General features: G+C 38.1%; 1 long non-coding RNA gene across 1 annotated transcript in view; it reads right to left on the bottom strand.

The window, feature by feature from the left end:
• The window catches only part of LOC140527147 (uncharacterized), an 87,437-nt gene that overhangs the window by 31,003 nt on the left and 32,143 nt on the right, over positions 1 to 24,291 (bottom strand). The window contains exon 4 of the long non-coding RNA XR_011974699.1: positions 469 to 550. This is a non-coding gene — a long non-coding RNA (uncharacterized lncRNA). The remainder of the gene's footprint in view (positions 1 to 468; positions 551 to 24,291) is intronic.

Here is a 24,291-nt window from a genome sequence, read left to right as displayed (position 1 = left end):
TCATACAACTGCCAAATTGATACTCCTAGAATGAAAGTCTGATCACGGCACTCCATTCCACTGGCTTTATATTTCCTCAAGTATAAAATACAAACTCTTCTGTTGGGCATTTAAAGCTCTTTACAATCTGGCTTCAACCCACCTTTCCAGGCTTGTGACATATCATTTCCCATCACACACTCAATGGTCCAGCCAAATTGGCCTACTTACTGTTCCTCACCCACAACATTCCATCTCCTCCTGTCTTTATGCCTTTACACAAGCTGTCTCACATGTCTAGAGAATATTCCCTCCTCACCTCCACCTCTTGGAATCCTTAGCTTACCTTAAAGTTGAGTTTAAGCTTCAATTCTTACATGAGGCTTATCTTGATCTTTCCTGTAGCTAGCATGCTCCCTTTTCTCTACAAAAAGCAAAACAAAAAACCCTACCTCTTATTGACATTGGAAATAATTTAAATTTACTTACATCATTACATCTCCTCTTCCTCCCATGGAATGTAAGGTTTCTGAAGTCAGATTGTGTGTGGTTTTTTTGGTATCCTTAGCACCTAGAACACAAAGTAAGCACTTAGCATTGTTGTCGTTTGTTCTTTGTTCTCAAAGAGAACCAGTGACAACCGGAAAGTCATGTCTGCAAGTGAATTGGATTTAAGTGAGGCAGGGCTATGCAAAACCGCCACCCTTACTCTCAAGCCATCTGGAAGGACTGGAGATGGCCCCAGATGCAGTGGGAGATCTTGGCTTTTTTAAGCTAAGGTTTTTCCTAGGTCTCAGTTTGTCTAAGGCAATACCTATTCATGATGAAGGCTAGGTAAAGAAATGAAGCAAAGAATGACCTTTTTTATCTAGTCAAAAAAAAAAAATCAATCTGAGAGGGGAAGACCCTCAAGATTTCTGGGAAAAACAGAAACAATTGCTATTTAGTACATGTTGATTGATTGACATGGTAGCCAAAAAAAGCTAAGATACCCTAGGCTGCTATAAATGAGACATTATGTCCAAGGATTAATCTCATTGAATTCTGCCCTGGTCACACTGTACCAGAAGTACTATAATGGCATCCTATTTCCTATAGATAAACCATAGCAAATTTAGAGAAGACTGACTGGAATGATGAGAATTGTAAAAAAAAAAAAAATGCCCAAAACATGCTGTGCAAGCTTTAGTTGAAATGTGTGGAGATGTTTAGCTTAGAGAAGGAAAGATTTTAGAAGCCCACCATAGATGTGCTCAAGTATTTGAAGGTCTGTAATGTAAAAGGGAGATTGAACTTGCTCTGATTAACCCAGAGAACAAAACTAGATGTAGAAGTTGTAGTCAGGCATTAGGTCACTGAGAAGGAAAAACTTTTTAAATATTAGAGCTTTCTGAAAGTGGAATAGGTTACCTTGGAAGATAGTGAGCTATCCATCAATGACTGTCTTCTAGCACAAACTGAATGACAAGCTATTGGGGATGCTGCTTGGTTAAAGTTGAACCCGAGAACCATTGAGGTTCTTTACAATTCTCATGCTTATTGATTCTATAAACTTTAGAACAATCATATGATTCAGTTCTGATATAAGGAAGATTAGTTTGGCAGTGGTATAAAGGTCAGATTGGAGTGAAGAAGGCACTGGGAAGGCAAGCTGGGAAGGCAAATCAGTAGACTATTAGAGGAAACTATATCACAACAAGGATCTGAAGTAGATCTTGGGGCAGGTAGCTCCTTGACTGGTTCCATCCATAGCTCTGGATGGCTACATGAGAATACCTGATCTCAATTTAGATGATCCTTTAAAGAGAAAAGAAAATCATATGACTCCTGAGAACCTTGGAACTTGGGCAATCTAAGTATGATACTGCCTCAGCTGGTTCAGCTCCCATAGCGACCAGGTTATAAAGAACTTGATATATGATCCAGTTATTTATGGTGTTAGGCTTCGGATGGCAATAACAGATCTCAGAAAACTGCAGAAAATAACTCTGAGATGTATGTGTCTTCTAAAATAGCCAAAGGCAAGAAACTAGTGTTAATGGCCTATCAGTATAGGAGGAGATTCAAGATCAGGAAAAGTACAGGTTGATTTGAGGTTGACCTGACCACCAACCCAGACTTACCTTATTCTGGTGATCTAGCTTTAATTACAAAAACCCACTATATACTCTGAATATATTTATTTTTAGTAGTGCTTTCTTTATTCTATTTTATCAGTAAATGATAGTTTCTCTGTACTCTGCCCTGGTTAGATTTCATCTGGAGTATTGTATGAGGTTCTGAGTGCCACATGGTTTATTTTATTTGCATATACTGAGTTGGAAAATAAACCAATTGGTCATTTGTAGGGAAGGTAAGGGGAGATAAAACATTGTACATAGGCCTTTACACCACAAACCCAAAAGGGAAAAGACCACAAAGTAAACAAAGTAAGATTGAGAATGAGGGAGAAATAGGTGAAAGGAGGTACAAGAGGGAAGGAAAGAATTTGGAACTCAAAATTTTAAAACTTGAATGTTAAAAAAGATTTTACATGTAATTTGGGGAATATTTAAAGAAATAATATATTTTTAAAAATAGAATGAGGAGAGAGTAGTGAGCAGAAGAGGGGAAAAGAAAAAAAAATTTTTTTCAGTTGCAAAATTGGTAAGAGCCAAGAATTCTTTAAATAAAGCTAGGTTGAAAAGTATGAAATTCAGCAGTCAATCAATAAACATTTATTAAATACCTACTGTTTTTCAGGAACTGTACTAAGTAAGCATTGAGGTTAAAAAGAAAGGTAAAATATAGTTCCTACTCTCAAGAGCAGCTAGGTGATGAAATGGATAGAGTGCTGCATCTGGAACCAAGAAGACTCATCTTCATTAGTTCAGATCTGGTCTCAGACACTACCTCTGTGACCTTGGGCATGTTACTTAACCCTGTTTCCCTCAGTTTTTTTTTTTCATCTATAGAATGAGCTAGAGAAGGAAATAGCAAACCACTCCACTATCTTTGCCAAGAGAGCCCCAAAAAGGGGTCAGAGAGACTCAGATATAACTGAACAACAAGAATAATAGATTATCTACCAACTCAATTTCAGCACTATATACTGTAAAATTTTGGTAGCGACAATCATACATTCATGGTCTGTGTCATATCCAGCAAATTCAGCTAATACCACCCAGCAAAACCTCAATAATTCAGATATTGCTAATTTTCAATGTTCAGAACTGTAACCTTTATGTTCTAAACAAACTGAGTGATCAATATTGCTTTTCTCAGGGCCTACATCTATTCTAGCATTTTTTTCTGGAGTGACTTATTGGCTTCTGCCAGCCTCCTTTCCTTTGTTCTAGACAGTTACTAGATAGTTATAGCAGAATATCATAGCTACAGGATATCAGGATCAATAAAGCATATGGTGGGCTCTTATTAGATATACTACCCAAAGGAATGTACACAGGTGAACATCAATAAAGGTAGAAAAAGAAAAAATATTGTGATGGAAGTATACTACAAATCACCTAACTAGGAGAAAAAAATGCATAATGAATTTGAGAAACAGATTACAAATTTGCTAATGATAAAGTATACCTTAAAGATTTTGGCTATCTTGACACATTTTGAATTTTGCTAAAAGCAGAGCAGCTGATAAATTCTTGAATTGTCTTAACAATTATTTCATTTTTCAAAATATGCAAGAAGGGACAAGGATAACTGCTATCCTGGACCTTATGGTGATAAAAAAAAAAAATAAGGAACTGTTTGATAAATTGCAAAAGATGAAAATCTTAGGAGGAAATGCTAGATGGGGGGTGGGGGGGGTCTGACAAGAAATCTGGAATTTGAGAGAGTAGAAAAAGGATAGGTAAGATTTCATAGCCTAAAATTCTAAAGGGGAAGAAAGCCCAAGAAGGATGTTCTCAAGAATTAAATTCTAGTGACATGAACACAAATGATTCCATTAAGGATGGAAACTCAGGATAAATGATGAAATAGTGACAGATCACATAGTGATCCTCAGCGAATTCAAGTTATCAGGTGAAAACAAATAACTATATGACCCAGGGTATCATAAAGTACTGATAGAAATAATTTCTGAGCTATTGTCAATGACCTTCAAATAGGTAAGACACTGTAAGACCCTAAAAACAAATATAATCTCTCTCTCATATATGTATATTATATACATATAATATATATGTACACACATGTATACACTTACATATATATGTATATCTGTATATACATACTATATTTATATATTATATACTATATACACTGTATCAATTCTATACAAACAAAATACACTAAAGATCTTAACACAAAGTGGTAAATTTGACCTCAGAGGCATCACTGAGACTTGATGGGAAGTAAGATTTGAGTAATATGGATCTGAAAAGACAGACCTCATTTGAAAGAAATATGATAACAATACATAGCAACTAAGAGAAATATTTGAGAACAAAAGTCATGCCCCAATAGATAAGTGATCAAAGGAAATGAATAGATAATTCTCCAAAGAGGAATTTTAAACTATGAAAGAATGGTCCAAAGCACTAACGGATCTTTACCTCTTTCTTTGATCACTTTTGGTTATAGACCTAGCAGTTGTATAGCTGGGTCAATGTGCACACTGTTTTGTAAGGTTTTGTGTGTGATTCCACTTCGCTTTCTGGAATAGTTATGTCCATTTGCATACTCATCAACATTGTATTAATGTGACTCTCTCTCCACTCCTCTAATATTTATTATTTTTATTTTTTGTCAACTTTGCCCTTCTGAAGTGTGTGAAGTGGAATCTGAGGATTACTTTAATTTGCATTTCTATAATTTGTATAACTTTTTAAAATATGGTTATAAATAAGATTGGGGTTTTTTTCTTGAGAACTATCTCTTCATATCCTTATACTATACATCTACTGAGGGGATTTGTTTTGCTTGCGTATGCATATGGGTTACATGACATTTGTTTTTCTTTTCTTTTTCCAGTGGGATGGAGGAGGGAAGGGTAGGAGGGAGAGCAAATAGATTTGTTTTAATTTTTTAAATAGAAAAGCAAGTGTGATACAAATGTGAAATATTATATGCATTTTCAGGTCAGGTCACTATAATATTAATTTTATTTGTTACATGGTATTTGTCACATATGAGATTAATCTATAAACATTTGTAATATAAAAACAAAATACATTAATATAACTCATAAAAGGAATCACTTCACTGATACCTAACCAGAAAGAGCCAAAACAGAGAAAAAACATTTTAGACCAATTTCCCTAATGAATATTGATGCAAAAAAATTTAAATAAAATACCAACAAAGAGATTACACCAATATATCACAAGGATCATATACTATGATTGGGTAGAATTTATACTAGGCATGTAGTGCTGGTTCTGCATTAGGAAAACTATCAGCATAATGGACCATATCAATAACAAAATCAACAGAAATCATATGACTATTTCAATAGAGGCAGAGAAAACCTTTGACAAGAAACAGCACCCATTCCTATGAAAAACACTAGAGAGCATAGGAATAAATGGAACTTACCTTAAAATGATAAGTAATATTTCTCTGAAACCATCAGCAAGCATTATCTTTGATGAGAATAAGCTACTAGCCTTCCCAATAATCAGATGTGAAGCAAGGATTCCTATTGTTCCCTCTGTTATTTAATATTGTACTAGAAATGTAGTGATAGCAACAAGAAAGGAATTAGAATAGGCAATGAGGAAACAAAACTATTACTCTTTGAAACTAATGTAATGTTATTGTCAGAAAATCCTAAAGAATCAACTAAAAAACTACTTGAAATTATTAGCAACTTTAGCAAGTTATAGGATACAAAATACACCCACATAAATCATCAACATTTCTATATATTACCAACAAAGTCCTGAAGGAAGAGACAGAAAGGGAAATTCAATTTAAAATAACTGTAGGTAATGTAAAATACTTGGGAGTCTACCTGCCAAGACAAACCCAGGAACTATATGAATATGACAATGAAACACTTCATACAAATAAAGTCAGATCTAAATAATTGGAAAAATATTAATTGCTCAGGTCAACCAAGCCAATATAAGAAAAATGACAATTCTACCAAAATTAATCTATTTATTCAGTGCCATACCAATCAAACTATCAAAAATATTTTATATATTAAAAAAACATAACAAAATTCAACTGGGATAACAAAAGCCCAAGGATATCCAGGGAATTAATTTTTTAAAATGCAAAAGAATTTGGTTTAGCCATACCAGAGCTCATATTGTATTACAAAGCAAGAATTATCAAAACTAGCTAAGAAATAGAGTGGTGAATCATTGGAATTAATTAGGTACAAACTGATTGTGGTAAATGACCATAGAAATCTAATATATGATAAACCCAAAGATTCAAACTTTTGGAACAAAAACTCCTGGGAAAACTGTAAAATGGTATGGCAGAAACTAGGTATACATCAATATCTTACATTGTAAAGCAAGATAAGATCAAAATAAGTACATAATTTAAACATAAAGGATGATACCATAAGCAAATTAAGAGAGCAGAATATTTTATCGGTCATATATAAGGAGAGGGGAAGAATTTAGGATCAAAGAAGACATAGAAAGCATTACAAAATGTAAAATAGGTAATTTTGATTATATAAAATTAAAAATTTTTGTACAAACAAAACTAATGCAACCAAAATTATAAGGAAAGCAGAAAACTTAGGGAAAATCTTTGCACAAGTATCTCTGATAAAGGCCTCGTTTCTCAAATAAATGGAAAACTGAACCAAATTTATAGAACTACAGGTCATTCTCCAATCAATAAATGGTCAAAGGGTATGAACAGGCAGTTTTCAGACAAAGAAATCAAAGCTAATTACAGTCATATCAAAAAATGCTCTAAATTACTATTGATTTGAGAAATGCAAATTAAAACAGCTCTGAAGTACCACCTCACATCTATCATATTGGCTAATATGACAAAAAAGGAAATGTAACATGTTGGAGGGGATGTGGGAAAACTGAAACATTAAGATACTTTTGGTGTAGTTGTGAACTGATCCAGCCATTGTGGAGAGTAATTTGGAAGTATGCCCAAAGGGCTATAAAACCATGCATACCCTTTGATCCAGCAATACCACTGCTATATCCCAAAGACATCCAAAAAAAAGGGAAAAGGACTCATCTATACAAAAATATAGCAGATCTTTTTGTGGTGACTAAGAATTGGAAATTAAAGGAACATCTATCAATTAGGGAATGGCTAAGTAAGCTGTGGCATATGATTATAATGTAATATTATTGTTCTATATGAAATGACAAGTTGGATGATCTTAGAAAAACCTGTAAAGACTTACATGAACTGATACATAGTGAAGTGAACAGAACCAGGAGAACATTGTACACAGTAACACCAAAATTGTTCGATGAAGAACTGTGAATGTCTTAGTTGTTCTCAGCAATACAATGATCTAAGACAATCCTAATAATGAAACATGCTATCCACCTCCAGAGAAAGAACTGATTTTGATTGTATACAGACTGAAGCATGCTATTTTTCACTTTCTTTTTTTATTTCTTCAAGCCTTCTTGTACAAAATGACTAATATGGAAATGTTTTACATGATTGCACATGTATAACCAATATCTGATTGCTTAGTCTTTTAGGAAGGAGGAGAGGAGAGGAAGTGACAGAATTTGAAGCTCAAAACTTCAAAAAAAATACAAATGCTAAAAAAGTGGGGAAAAAAAGAATCATTTCAGTAGAACTGAGATTCAGAATGAGTTGGGGCTAGCAAGGAAAGCTAAGAGAGATATAAATCAAGGGGTAATTTTATTGGGGAAGAGGATGAAGTAGAGATAGGACTATTCTTCAGTTGGACAGAACAGAGATAACTAATAACCAGGAGGAAGTGGAACTGCTTAATTCTTACCTGACTTCTGTGGTCTTTGCTAAAGGCAATGACTTTTGTATTAGGAGGAAAAAAATAAATATGGCTAATAGAAAATTGATTCCCAGGATACATAGGTGAGCACCTAACTCCCTTTGATGACTCTAGCTTACCCAGCTCTATATCTTCAGGTGCCGGAAGGTACTTGCAAATGGGATTACCGAACAACTATCATAGACCTTTGAAAGATCAAGGAGTATAGGAGACATACCACAGGTTTGGAATAGGGCAAATGTTGCCCCATTAATTTTTTTTTTAAAAAGAAAGAATGGAGTTTGCAAGCCATAGGCCAGTGAGGATGACTTTATATCCTGGCAAAATTCTAAAACATACCATTAAAGGCATGATTGGTGAACACTGAGAAAGGAAAGCAGGATAATAAAGAGCTGGCATGGCATTATCAAGAACAGGACATGCTAGATAAACTGTATTTCTTTTATTTTTTTGTCAGAGTTGGTATATTTGTAGGTGAGGAAAATGTTGTAGATGAGTTTAATTAGTTTTTTAACAAAACATCTGGCCTAGTCACTCGTGTTACTCATGAGGAAAGGGTGGAGAGATGTATGCTGTTACATATCGTGAATTTGGAGCTGGGTGAATGACTATGAATCCCCAGAGTAGTCACTAATGGTTAAATGCCAGCTTAGAAGGAGGTATCCATGGGAGTGCCCCCAGAGTTCTGTGATTGATCCTATTCCTGTTGATATTTTTATAGATGATCTGGATAAAGACACTGATGACATGCTTGTCAGATTTACAGGTGACACAAAGCTTAGAGGGATACCTAATATACTGTATAATAAAGTCATGATCTGAAAAGATCTTGCCACGCTAGAACATTGGGTCAAATCTAATTTTAAAAACCACAAAATATAATAGGCACAATGCAGAGTCTTACATTTCGGTTAAAAAAATCAACTTTAAGAGTACAAGATGGAGAAGGAATGATAAGATAGGAGCACATCGGAAAGAGATCCTCAAGTTCAATTGGAGTAGTGTGATATGTCAGCCAAGAAAGATAATGATATCTTAGCCTGCATTGAGAGGCTCACAGAAGAACAAGGATATGATTATCCCTCTGTATTCACCACTCTGTTTGTTCCCCTGATCATATCACATCTGAAGTACTATGTTAAGATCTGGTGCAATATTTTAAGAAGGATATTAATAAGCTGGAGCATGGCCAGTGGAATGCAACCAAGATGGTGAAAGGCCTAATAATCATGCCACAATTTTATTGGTATTGTTGTTTAGTCATTTCAATGATGTCAGACTCTCAGTGACCCCATTTAAGATTTTCTTGGCAAAGATACTGCAGTAGACTGCCATTTACTTCTCCAGTTCATTTTATAAATAGGAAAAGTGAAGTAAACAGGGTTAAGTGACTTGCCCAAGTTCACACAAGCTAGCTTAATGTAAGAATTACTTAAGACCAACTCTGAGAGCATTTCCAACTTTGACATTCTGTGATATATCTTCATCTTATTTAAAATTCATTGGGAGTGGTGGTGGCCGTAGACGATTAGGTGATAGTACAATTTGAATACGGTTGTTCAATAAGCCACAAATCCACAGAAGTATTAGTAGATCAATGTCAATCTGGAGGGAGGTCTCTAGTGAAATGCCACATGAACTACTCTCTGTCTCCTCCCATGTACACTATTGAAGTCTCCTAATGGGTATCCCTTTCTTGAGGCTCTGCTCACTCCCTGCTCTCTTCTGCACCGCTGCCGAAGTGATTTTCCTTAAGCACAGATCTGATCATGTCCCTTCCCTATTCAATCTATTTGTTGTCTCATATAAAATGTAAGCTCTTTTGTTTGGCTTTTACAGGTCTTAGTAATCTCACCCCAGCCTAGCTCTCTAGCCTCATTGTTCCCCTTTCCACACTCTATAGTCTAGCCAAATTGGCTTCTCTGTTCCTTACACGCAACATCCCACCCGTCATTTCTGTGCCTTTGCATTAACTATATCTGCAATGTGCTTCCTCCTCGCCTCCACTTGAATTCCCTTCTCTTTAAGACATAATCCTAATGGTGCCTTTTCCACAATGACCTGATACTATCAACTTTTAGTGTCCTCTCACCCTATTATGTATATGTTTGTACTTATTCTGTATGTAACTCTTATGTCCATGTTATGTCTCCTCAGTCAAATGTAAACTCATTGAAATCAGGGATTGTTTCATTTTTTGACCTATCTCCAGTATTCAGCACAGCATTCAACACATAGTAGGTGCTTCATGAATTGTTGTTGACCCAATTGTAACAAGTATGACAACACATAGAAGTCATGTCATCAAATATGTAGATGGCATAAAGCAAAGAAGAATAATATACTGATAAGCAGTTTAAACATTTTCTTAAATCATAATATAGAAAAATCTTCAAGTATGATAATCATTTATTTGTGACTGATAGGCTAATTATAAGCCATTCTTATCTACACATTAAAGCAGATACCTGAAAGACACATATTCAGCAATACTTTCCTAACAAAATTCTAGTTATTACAATAATATAAGACTGAAAATTCTGAACTATGGAATATTTTTTTTAAAGGCCCCCATTTAAGCTGACATTTTCCCCAATAACCTTCAGTGAGACTTACCTGGATGTTATTTTTCTGCCCTCTCATTTGAGGAGTCACCTCCATTCAGTACCGCCCAACCACTGGGCTAATTCCCCACACAGAGTTGGAAATTCCTAGGTCATATAATACAACCCATTACTGAAGACAGCCCCTTTCTATAGCTCCCTAACAACTGGCCATTTGACCTTTGCTCAGACACCAAAAGCAACCCATTCCACTGTCAGGCAGTTCTGATTGTTAGGAAGGTTTTCCTTAGATCCAATCTAAATCTGCTTCTTTTCATTGCCTATATCCTGTGTGGCCATGTAGAATAGGTCATTACCTTTCGTAGGACAGGTCTTCTGTTATTTGGAGGCAGAAACCATATCTCTGACCCTCCTCATTCTCCAAGACTTCTTTGAACTAAACATCTCCCCTTCCTTTAACCAGTTCTCTCATCCTATGCTCTCTAGTCCCTTCACCACCTACTGTACTCTTCTTGGCGCATCTTCCTGTTCTTCCCAAAATACAATGCCTAGGACTGAACACAACACTCCAGAGCTGTCCTGAGCAAAGCAGAGTACAATGGGATTACAGTGAGATACTTGTAGTTTGTTTTTATTGTGACTACAATTAGCCAAACTCAATTAACTCATTAGGTAATCCTGAAGGAATGAGGCCCTAAAAAAGCCCTGTTTCATACTGTCCATTTTCCTATTATTTTCTTCCATGACAAATTGTCCATCATCCTAGAGGGAAAGATGAAAGAATAAAAATATCATCATTACTATAAGACCACAAATGAATTGTTGATATTGTAGTAAAACTGGAAGAAAGCATGCAGATACTATATTACCATAAAGCCATAGTTTATGAAGTTAAATCTGTCAGCAGGAGTCATTATGTGGCCGTTGTGGTAATCATTTTGAAGTATAGGTTGATGTTAGCATCTGTTTAGTTTGCATATCCTAACAATAATAACTCTAGCCCAACCATGACTTTATGATAAAAACTATAACAGGATCATATTTTTATTTAGCTTTCCAACTTTTTCTTAGAATCTAGTGCTGTAAAATGTTGATAGGAGAAACAAAGGAGAAATAAATAAAAAGATTTGATAAAAGACCATTCCCTCTTTTATAAAAAAAAAAGTAATTGTTTTGCCTTTAATTTATAGCCATGACCAAATACTTACAAAATACTTATAAAAACTATTTTTAAATCATTCAAACAATCTAGTTAGTACCCTAGCTGGCAGATGATCTACATGCAACGAAGGTTGAAAGGTAGAGTAATGTCTCCTCCTCCTTGACTGTAATGGACGTAGTCCTGCTTCCTCTGGCCAGCTGTGGTCAAGAACTACGTGTAGAGAATCTTAGAATTGGGAAGAATCTCATGGGTCATTTAGTCCAATACATACCTGAAGAGGAATATCCTCTTCAACATGGTCAATAAATGCCAAAAAATGTCAATAAATCCAGACAGTTCTTAAAGAACTCCAATGAACAGTGCCTATCTTCTCTTGAGGTAGACCATTCTCTTTGGAACAATCTAATTATTAGGATTATTCTCCTTATGCCAAATATGCCTCTCGACAACCAGCGATCCCAGTTCTTTCACAAGCACTAGGGTCAACACGAACAAATCTAATCCTTCTTCCATATGACAGCACTTCAAATACTTTAAGATGGCTATCATATCCCCCAAATCACATTGTGTTTTCTCTGTTCTAAATTGAACATCTATAGTTCTTCAACCAAATTCCATATGCCATGGTCTCTAGTCCCTTCGCCATGAATTCTCCAAATATCATCTGATTAGGACAAATACCAGCTAAGAATTTCTTATTCTGAGCACCATGTCTCTCTTAATTCAGTCTGAGATCATCCTAGTATTTTCAGGTATTAATATTGCACTGTCACCTTATATTGCACTTTATGTCCACTAAAATCAGGGTGGCACAGTAGATAGAACCCTGGGCTAGGAGTCAGGAAGACCTGAGTTCAAATCCAGTATCATATACTTACTAGCTGTGTGACCACAAACAAGTCATTTAACTTTTATTTGCTTCAGTTTCTTCAGTTATCAAGTGCGGATCCAAATAGCACCCACCCCACTGGGGTTTTGTGAGGATTAAAGGATTAGTTGTTGTCTTTTGTTCTTGAAAAGGACCAAATTACTATGTTGGGGTCATGGTTCAATATGTCCAGTTGTGGTTGATCAGACCAGATCGATTCCAAAGTTCTTCAGAGAGACCTTGAAAATGTGCTTGCATTGCTTCTTTTGATCTCCATAGAAATGTTTGCCTTGTGTGAGCTCTCCATAAAATAGTGCATAAGACAAACGTACATTTGGCAGTTGAACAACATGGCCAACCCATAAAGAACTTCGGTCTTAACTCCTATTTACAAAGGATAAATGTGAGATTCAGAGGGCAAGTGGCTTGGCCAAGATGATATAACTAGTAACTGGTAACAGAGACTGAAGGACTCACAATCAAGTGCTTTGACTCCAAACCCAGGGCTCTTTCCATGACACCACCATCTTGGATCTTGCAACTTTAGTTACTTATCATACCATAAAAGATCAGGGGGTTCCCTCTGGACACAAAGAAATGATGAAATTCCATATTTCCTGACTTACTGTCCTATGAGGAAGTGTCATTGTATGGGACAGAACTAGCTTGGTGCAGGATCTAGGCATACTCTTTATGTAAAAGATATTACAATATGGTAGAAGAGCCAGGTTCAAATACCACTTGTGCCACTTCTTAATTATATAACCTTTGACTAATTACTTATCCTGTCTATACTTTAATTTCTCCCTCTTTTAATTGAAAAAATGATAGGATTAATGGATTAAGAGCTGGAAGTTTCCTTAGAAATCATCTAATCCAACCCCTTCATTGTTCAGATGAAGGAAGTGAGATGCAGGGAGATTAAATGCCTTTTCAAGATCACACAGCTGATATGGACAGAGCCAGCACTCTTAATATCACGCAATGCCCAGCTTTCTCACAGGAACCAAATATAATGCAAAGACAGGATAAGGAGAGCCTGGATTTGCTATGTCATTGATATAGGGCACTCTCAGGTAAAGAAACAAGGAAGAAGGCAGATGGGAGGCATAATGGATAAATACTAGGCGTCGAGTCAGGAAGACCTAAGTTGGAATCCTGCCTGAGACACTTACTAGCTGTATGACCCTGTACCTCCGTTTCCTCATCTATAAAATGAGAGTGTTGGACTCACTGACTTCTGACATCCCTTCTAGCGCTAAGTCTTTGATCCTGCGAAACTTTCTCTATCAATATAAGTCAGCACCTTCTCTGCAATTTATACAAAAGGTATTTAGAACTCTAAAAGGTTAAATGATTTGCCTAGTGTCACACAGCCAGTGTGTACCAGAGGTTGAACCCAACTATTCCTGTTTCCAAGGCCAACTCTCTGTCCACTACTCCATGCTGCTTCTCATGATAAGTGCAAAACACTATTTTTATGTTAAGATAGAGACTCAGGAACTTCAGGCTGCCCCTAGGTTATATGTAGGGAGAGGACCCATGAGGAGTCAGAACTGCTCTCATCATTTCCATGTAGCCTTTCCTGGCTAACTGTTTCCCTAATTCATAGTGATCTTTCCCTTATTCCAAATTCTCTTGGCATGTACATAAATGTTCTTTAATTGCTTTTCTATTGTCCTAGAATCATTCCCAATTATTTTCAGTATCTGAATCTTACCTCCTTACTCCTACTATTAGCCCCTTGAGGACAGGAACTGTGCCAAAATTTTTAAAAATTATATTCTGAAGAACACTAAGTAACATAACTTTACAATTGTTGGGTTGGGTTGGGTTGACCTGAATGGAACAGCTCCAAGGCTGTTTTCAAGGTTTAGATTCACCTTGACAAGATCCTGGTCCATGCTGATTTCTACCCACCCAACCATGTACCGTTTGTCTATCCTAAATGAAACCTCCAAACTCCAAGAGGTCCTAAAAACTCTGAATCCTGTGGTAAAATTCAATGAGCCTCTTTTTCCCCTTGACCTGGCAAGCTGTAAAACATAAAATATGAGAATGATTTAAAATTTGCCACTGTGCTCCACCAAGTGCTATCCTTACTTAAAAAGTACCCACAGTTATAATTAGCGTTTGGTTCTTCTGCCCTTTTTTATTTATTTATACGTAGATCAGAATGGTCCAAATTGGGGCAGCCTAAACAACATTTACTCAAAGAGATTTTTGCAGAAAATGCATCTGGATAAATGTTTCTTTTTTTCAAAGACCCCACCTGGAAATCTATAAATACCATAGTGTCTGGCATGTAGGATTGACTCTGGGGTGAATTATAAGACTGTAGATTATTCTTCCCTAACTAGGGGTGGGGGCAGGGGGATAATTAAAATCCAAGTGACAGAAGAACAAAACAGTGGAGGCAGCTGTTTTACAGCTGGCTTGAGCAAGGATGGGAAATGTGAAAATGTGCATGTCCTAATTCTGTCCCTATTCCGGAGGCTTTACCACCTACACTAAATCATGTCTGAGAAGAGAGAATGCTTCACACAACAGACATTCCCCAGCCCCAACAAAACCAAAGTTGCTTAGAGGACATTTTTTTTTTTAAAAAGCCCAAGGGCTGGCCAAGTCTATAGATGGATGTACTGTATCGTATATAGATATAAAATATAAATATAAAAAATATAGATAGGTATATAGATAGACTATTCTAGCATCATTTCAGGAAATTTTTATGTCTTTATTTTCCTACAAAAAGCAAGTATTCTCCTTAGTTTCATTATTTATCTCAGAAACAACAATCTCCTACTTACTTCTCTTACGTTCAGATATTACTCATTATTTTTCCCCTTACACTTCCTATTTTTTACTGAAGATAGAGCCATCTTAGTCACCCAGATTCATGGCCCCAGGTTCATCCTGTCTCTTTGTTATCCCATAGACCCAATCAATTGCCAACTCTTATAGATTCGACCTCTAGAACATCTCTCCTATCTGTCCCTTTCACTCCATTCACAGTCAACACCCTAGATCAGGCCCCAATCACCTCTTGTCTGGACTATTACAATAACCTCTGAATTGGTTTCTTTCTGTCCAGACTCTCCCACATTCCTCAGGCACAGGTATAATCATGTCATTCCCCAGTGCAACAAATTCTACCGCTCTCTGTTACCTCTTGAATTAAATGCAAATTCTTCTACTTGATATTTAAAGCTCTTCATAATTTCACTCCAATCTTCCCTTACAGGTTTATATCATTGTTATTTCATGCACTCTGCAGTCTAGCCTAACTAGCCTTGCAATCTCTCACACGTGGCATTTCATTTCCCATTTCTAGGCTGTCCTCCATACCTGAAATAAATTCCCTACTCATTTCTGCCCAAAGCTCAGCTCAAATGCTACCTCCTACATGGTGCACCATCCTTCCACCTTCACCACTAGGGGCAGCTAGGTGGTGCAGTGGATAGAGCACCAGTACAGGAGTCAGGAGAACCTGAGTTCAAATCTCACCTCAGATACCTGACACTCACTCACTAGCTGTGTGACCTTGGGTAAGTCACTTAACCCCAATTGCCTCATCCTGGGTCATCTCCAGTCATCCTGATGAATATCTGGTCACTGGATTCAGATGGCTCTGGAGGAGAAGTGAGGCTGGTGACCTTGCACAGCCCTCCCTCACTCAAAACAAGTCAAGTGCAAGTCATGTCATTATTTCTCTGATGGCATGGTCTTCTTCAGCAACAAAGGATAAACACACACACCCCCCATCACCACCCAACCCCCAGTTGCTAGTGTTCCAATCCAAATTATTATTAATTTATTTATTTAACTTTTAACATTCATTTTAACAAAATTTTGGGTTCCAAATTTTCTCCCCTTTTGTCCCCTCCCCCCCCCCCAAACACCAAGCATTCTAATTGCCCCTATGACCAATCTGGTCTCTCTTCTATCATCCCTCTCTGCCCTTGTCTCCATCTTCTCTTTTGTCCTGTAGGGCCAGATAACTTTCTGTACCCCTTTACCTATATTTCTTATTTCCTAGTGGCAAGAACATTACTCGACAGTTGTTCCTAACACTTTGAGTTCCAACTTCTTTACCTCCCTCCCTCCCCACCCATTCCCTTTGGAAGGCAAGCAATTCAATATAGGCCAAATCTGTGTAGTTTTACAAATGACTTCCATAATAGTTGTGTTGTATAAGACTAACTATATTTCCCTCCATCCTATCCTGTCCCCCATTACTTCTATTCTCTTTTGATCCTGTCCCTCCCCATGAGTGTCGACCTCAAATTGCTCCCTCCTCCCCATGCCCTCCCTTCCATCATCCCCCCCACCCTGCTTATCCCCTTCTCCCCCACTTTCCTGTATTGTAAGATAGGTTTTCATACCAAAATGAGTGTGCATTTGATTCCTTCCTTTAGTGGAATGTGATGAGAGTAAACTTCATGTTTTTCTCTCACCTCCCCTCTTTATCCCTCCACTAATAAGTCTTTTGCTTGCCTCTTTTATGAGAGATAATTTGCCCCATTCCATTTCTCCCTTTTTCCTCCCAACATATTTCTCTCTCACTGCTTGATTTCATTTTTTTAAGATATGATCCCATCTTCTTCAGTTCCCTCTGTGCACTCTGTCTCTATGTGTGTGTGTGTGTGTGTGTGTGTGTGTGTGTGTGCATGTGTGTGTGCGTGTAATCCCACCCAGTACCCAGATACTGAAAAGTTTCAAGAGTTACAAATATTGTCTTTCCATGTAGGAATGTAAACAGTTCAACTTTAGTAAGTCCCTTATGACTTCTCTTTGCTGTTCACCTTTTCATGCTTCTCTTCATTCTTGTGTTTGAAAGTCAAATTTTCTTTTCAGCTCTGGTCGTTTCATCAAGAATGCTTGAAAGTCCCCAATTTCATTGAAAGACCATTTTTCCCCTGAAGTATTATACTCAGTTTTGCTGGGTAGGTGATTCTTGGTTTTAGTCCTAGTTCCTTTGACTTCTGGAATATCCTATTCCATGCCCTTCAATTCCTTAATGTAGAAGCTGCTAGATCTTGTGCTATCCTGATTGTATCTCCACAATTCCAATCCAAATTACCCTGTATTTACTCTGTATATACTTACATATGTGTATATATATACTTATATATGTATATACACTTACATATTTATGCTTATATACTTTTGTGTATACTTTTATGCATGTTTTGGCTCCCTTAATAATAATAATAATAACCTCCATAACTATTATATGACTATTTCATTTTTGTCTTTTATTTTTTTGTCCCTAGATGTCAAGAATGGTACCTGGAACATACCAGGATCTTAATAACTAGTTGCTTATTGATTGCTTTTCTCCCCTGGATACCATAAAGTAGTATAATTTTGTGTTCAATATGGCAAACTTTTGCAATTTTAAAAAGTCTTTAACAATCATATATGATGCAAAGCTTTGAAGGAGCCGAGATGGAGGTGATGTTTAAGACTAACTTCAGTTATCTAGAAGAGTTTGATTCATTGGGTAATGGTGTGGACATCACCCATCACCAGAAAGGCTATGGATATCAGGTAACAGCAGAAGTCTATTATAGGAGCAAGGATATTATAGCAAAACCAGCATGTAGACATCATGTGTTTCAGATCAGTGATTTCTGTTACAGTTTTCATCTTTTAAGGGGAAGCCAGAGTTACCATCAGGGTGGCAGGGTTAGTGGCAGGAACAGACTTGGGAATAGTCTGTATTTTATTTTTTTGGCTTGGCTCCTATACACAATCCTGCCCAGCACAAATCAGGGCCAACAAGAGCAGCCAGACAAACTTCAGTAACAACCACATAGAACTCAGAAAAGCAGATTTAGTTTCTCTAATTCCTGGCAGTCTTCTTAAGAAGCTTAGCTCTAAAATCTCTTTACTCTCTGAAGATCAGGCATTTTGGCTTCTAAATATCCGTTCTGTGGAGCTGAGCCTAGTGGCCATTTTGAACCAGAAAAAAAATCAATGGTGCCGTTGGAGTAGCCCCTTAAGGAATGTAGTCAGTGGCACCATCTTGTAGATACAGGAGAGCGAGCACCGACTTAACCCATGAAATGAAATGAATCATAGGGAAATGGTTTTAGAATTGGAAATTAACTTAGAAGTAATTGAGTCCAACTGTCTCATTTAATAGACAGAGAAAATGAACCACCTAGATTAAAGAACTTGCCCAGGTTGTGCACATAGTAAGTCTCTGATATAGACTTTGACCCCAAAACTTTACGATTCCTTTGATTATGGCACACTGCCTTTCTAGTCAATACTAATGCTTTCCCTTTGGGGTGATGACCAATTTACCCTACATATATCTTGTATGTGCATAGTTGTTTCTATGTTGTCTCCCCCCACTGGAATGTAAACTCCATGAAGGCAGGACCCAATTTAACTTTTCTTTGAATCCCCATTGCTTAACACAATGCCTGGAACATTAGTAAGTCCTTAATTAATACTTGTGGACCTAAGTAAAGGAGAGAGGAGGAACTTGTTTCTCCTCTAAATGGTTTCTAGAGTTTGTGCTCTGATATGAATATTAAATAAGTCACAGCTAAATACCCCCAGCAAATGCCCCAATTAACCAACATAACAAGTGACTTCACCCAAAAAGGGCTGAGGGACACTCAAGTCAAACAGCCATATGGAGGAATGAGGTTAAGTAGCTAGCCAAGCCAAACTGTGCAGCACCTCCAAAGAATTCCGGTTAATCACGGTCTGTGAAATATGATGACATGATGAAAGGCAAGATGAACAATTAAGCCTGATCCATAACATATGACAGACACAAGTTGCTCTGTATTGTGGCAATCTAATTCAGCAATGAAAGGGGCATGTCACAAAGAGCGGACAGACTGATCCATTGAGCTCTCACTCAGGGCATGCCAGTGATACTTTATTTTTATGAACAAGCACTAGACGTCTTAGAACAAAGCAGGGATAGAGAGTTACTTTCCAGGAACACATTGGGTTGTGGGGAGATTGGGGGTGGGGTGGGGTGGGTGGAATCAAAGGTTTTATCCACTGCTACATCTGTGGGATTTAGAGCGACAAGGATCTAAATTATACCCAGACAGTAAGGAAGTAGCCCAGCCACTGACGGAAGCACTGAAGGCAGTAGAGCCTGGGTTGAAGCTGAGTCAGACATGAACTCAGTGGAATTCAGTAGCCAGACCCCCTGTCGCTCAAAGAGGAAGCAGTAAGGTGACAGGAGGGTAATCCATGGCTGTGCTGTCTGAGTGCGGTGGACAGCAGGAGGAGGGGTGGGGATGGGAAAGTACCAGTGTCCCTGAAGTAACAGCAAAGCAGAGACTTGAGAAGGTGGGGGGGGGGGGAGGGGGAACACAATACAGTCATGCTGTTCATTATTAAAATCCTCAGCTAATAAGGAATTCTTGAAACTGGACTTTCTGGTCCTAAATCGCTTTTCATTCAGCACTTTGCTTTTCACAACCGTAGGTGCTCAATAGTGTTTTCTTTGACATTACATATAAGTTACCCCATAAAAGACTTCGTAAGTGTGTCAGGGTACATTTCTGGGACTGGGTGGGGGGCTTTCCAGAAGAATTAGGCAGGTCAGTCAATAATGAAAATAATGGCCTAGTTGGAGCATAAGTGACAAACTGGAGAGCAGAGAGAGAGAAGTCTGAGACCAGACTATGAACTTCCTCTAATGCTAGAGTAAGGATTTAGAGCTTTATTCTGAAGGATTTTTAGCTGGATTAAAAAACATTTTCTAGTGGCTTAGAGGAATAGGGGACCATAGGCAGAGAGACCAGTTAGGACGTTACCGTAAGAGCTCAGGCATGAGATGATGAACACCCAAACTAGGGATGTGGCAGGTAAGTAAGAGGAAGAACTGGACGTATTATTCAGTAAGAATTAAGAGGAATCAGTGACTGATGTTAAGGCTGAGGGAGATGGATTAATCAAAGATGACCTTGACATTTCAAACCTGGATAACAAGGGGGAAAAAAAATCTAAGTTCATCTGCCTGCCTCGGTAATCAAAGAGAGATCCCATTCTCCTCCAGGAACTTGCAGGGTTTCAAGATCTCATTGAACTGCCTCTCTTTTCTGATTGTATATCACAGTTCTTTTTCTTAGTGACTTTAATCAAAGGAGTATTGATCCCCTACTGTGTGCCCACTTCTGTGTTAGGCACTGTAGGTGGGATATAGAAGAAAGAGGAGACTCGGGCTCTGCCCTCCCAAAACTTGCAACAGTTATCAATGTCTAAAGCTATAAAAGTAGATGGACATAATATAGGAAAACTGGAAACTCTTTGTGCTGACCCAGGGGGCACAGTCGATGAGTTTCTACTTTTAAGAGAAAGAGGCAAAAAGAGAAACCGACACCAGCCACAACCATCACCAAAAAATCCCAGCAAAATGTGGTTCTGATGAGTTGAGTTTCCAAGTCAAAGGATGCTTGGCCTTTGGGCTGATAGCTAATGCTTTGGTGATTTTATTTGATCATGAAATTAAAAGTCAAATGTAGTTGCTTTCAGTTTAGGGGTGAGAGATAGTGAGGAATCAGGATGACTTCTAGGTTGGGAACCTGAGGAACCAGGAGAATGGTGTTGCCCTGAAAAGTAATAGGAAAGGTAGGAGGCAGGGATAAATGTAAAGATACAGCTATGTTTATAGGCAGAAGTAAATGACTCAGTAAATAGGCTGAGATTGAAAATAAGCAGCGGCAATGAGAAGGAATGTGATCACTTGAGCAGGTTAGAGGGGTTAGCCTTGGTACTGCCACCTCAACATGTGAAACAGGCATGAAGGAGGAAATAGTAACAGAAGGCATCTGAGTGATAGGAGGTAAAGAAGAGGGAAGAAGTGGGAATTTACAGTGAATGTCTTCAATTTTTTTCAGTAAAATATGAGGTAAGATTCTCATTGAGAGAGTTAGGGTGGGGAGCCATAGAAGGATTGGGAAAGGATGAAAAGATTTGGAAGAGCTTCTGTGCAGAGGGGGCAGTATTGCTCAGCAGCAGCAAAAGCCCACTTGGAATTGTGTAACATACACTTGTAGTGAACCAAGTCAGAAGTATTTGTATTATGCTTTAAGGTTTGTAAGTCACTTAACAAATATTTTCTTATTTCATTCTCACTGCAGTCCTGTGAGATAGGTGCTATGATAATCCCCATTTTACAGATGAGCAAGTGCATATTAAGTGACTTGCCCAGGCTCACACATCTGGTAAGTATCTGAGGTGGGATTTGAATTTAGGTCTTCCTGATGCCTCATCCAGCACTTTATCCATGGTGCCACCTAGCTACCTCAGATCCTCCCAAATCAACCCAATTTTTTAGCCTGTCAATATATTTTTATCATGATTCAATTTGATAACTGTGAAATTGCTTAATTATTTTTTAATCCTAAGATCATAGATTCTCATTCTAGACTTCCTGGGGGGATCTGCAAATATTGGTGATCTTTAGGCAAATATGGACTATGTTTCTGATTTATAAAGAATCACAGTCTCGCTTGATTTTTCACCTGGTGGGGTAAAGCTGAGAGATTTAGACAGATTCATTTGTGGAATAACAGGTGATTAACAGGCCCACCCTTCTATGGGACAGGGCCAAGTGGGCTTCCCTCTAACTATAAATGTGGTAGAGGAGAATCCAGGAAGCAGAAGTTCCATACCCAGTGCCCTTGAAATCACACAACATGGTGGGTTACTCACTCTGCCTACATTCAAGTCCAGCCCCACAGAGACTCCCCCATCTCGAAAAAAAAAATTGCAATTCCCACCCAATGATCAACATCTGCTGCTGTTTAATGAGGCTTTTGCTCAGAAGAAAATGCTTCCCAGAGAGGCCTTTTGAATAGCTACACAATGTGGATAGCTCAGACCTAGAAAAGAGGGGGTCATTAAATTTGGAAACTGGGTCCTTAATGAAACCGTTGACTGAAAAAAAACCAAACCTACCAGCACACTCTTAATGACCCCAAACCCCTGCAGCCCACACCACCAGCTTTGGGCCATTAGAGGAGGAGACAAAGGTTAATTGTAATGTTATAATTAATCCACAGTGCCAAGGACATATTCAATTCTGCAAACGCTAGAGCATCTCAGCTCCCCTCCACCTATATTAGCAGGGGGTTTCCTTGTTTCCTGTCTGAATCACACTGGAGGCTGTAGCTTATTTATTTTGTGAAGACATCTGAAGTAAAGTCTGCCTTTGGGGGGCCAATCTAAAGAATTTTCACTTATTGAGGAAATAGGTCTTTAATAACACCCTCACCAAAGAGTCCCACTAGCAACATTCTGCAATTCCTCACATCATATAATGTAAGATGCAGAAAGGACCTTAGCTTCTTCCTCTATAAAATGAAGGTTTGGGGCTAGATGAACACTCTGGACCTCAGAGAATGAGAAACTTGCTTATGGCCATTACCCTAATTCAGGTCCTCATCTGGAGGATTGCCTGGACTATTTCAATTTCCTCTCCATTAGGCTCCCTGCCTCAAGTCTCTCCCTTTTCCAACTCATCCTCTATGCACCAGCAAAGGGATACTCCTGAAACACAGGTCTAACCATGTTACCTCACCCCATTCAACAAACTTCAGTGGCTCTCTATCACTTGTAAGGTCAAATTCAGACTCTTCTGCTGGTCATTTAAACCCCTTCACAGCCTAGCTCCCATCATTGTGACCTTGCACTGAATTCTCCAAACTACTCCTAGAATTCTCTCTCTCCTTTGCCTCTACTTCTGTCTCTTAGAAATGCCAATTTCTGTCAAAGCTCAGCTCAACTTCCACCTTCTACATGAAGGGAAAGGAATAGGTATTTATTTAGTACCTGGTGGGAACATGGAGGAAGAAGAGATAAACTGAGCGGGGGGTGGGGGGTGAGGAAATAGTATTCTATTGACTATATTCTCCCAAGTCAGAGATAAGATGTGGAGAAGAATTTAGCAATAAAAATGACTGTTCCAATCTTTGCCCTAATATCATTTGGGGTCTGGTCTGGAGGTTCTACTAGGACTTAGATGGCTTCAGGGCCAGTCAGTCAAGAACAGGAGGCCCTAGATGAAATAAAACCTTTGAATCTACCCTAGGGATCTCTGGAGCAGGCCCTAGATGGATAAGTCTCTTTATTCAGTCAATTAACAATAATACCCTAAGCACCTACTGTGTACTAAGCACAATGTTAGGTGCTAGACATACAAAGAAAAAGAATGATGCAATCTCTAATCTCAAGGAATGTGTATTCATTGCTAGGCGGATTGGAAAAAGACAAAATCGGAAAAGACAAAATCACTAAGTAATGAGGGACCCAGTTGGGAGGTAAATGAGAGCCTGAATGAAAGACAAAGTATAAGATGATTTTGTGCCCACATTCACACAAAACCTCTGAGCAAAAGAGAAGCCAGTGAGCTAAAGTCAGTCTTTATTCTACTCAATAATGATAAAAACAAACAAACACAACCCCCATCAGTTCAGTGAAGTCATTTTTCTTCTCTGTCCTATAGAAACACAAAATGATGCCCAAAATTATCTTTCGAAAAAAACCATAGCCAGTTTTCCTTCTGATGCCAGGAATCTGTCCTCAGGTGGCAGGCACACTCATCAGATCTGCAGATGACACCAAGCTGAGAGGGACAGCTAACAGACCAGACATGAGAATCAGGATCCAAGAGGATCTCAACAGACTACAACAATGGACCTTCTCTGACTGAATGAAACTTAATAGGGACAAATTCCATTTTTAAAAAAGTGAACTGCACAGATATGGGATGAGAGAAACTTGATGAGATATGGGACTTTCC

This window comes from Notamacropus eugenii, chromosome 1 (genome assembly GCF_028372415.1).
Source record: "Notamacropus eugenii isolate mMacEug1 chromosome 1, mMacEug1.pri_v2, whole genome shotgun sequence".
NCBI classification, from domain to species: domain Eukaryota; kingdom Metazoa; phylum Chordata; class Mammalia; order Diprotodontia; family Macropodidae; genus Notamacropus; species Notamacropus eugenii.
The sequence above is the reverse complement of the archived record's forward strand: the minus strand, read 5'-3'. Positions and strand labels throughout refer to the sequence as shown.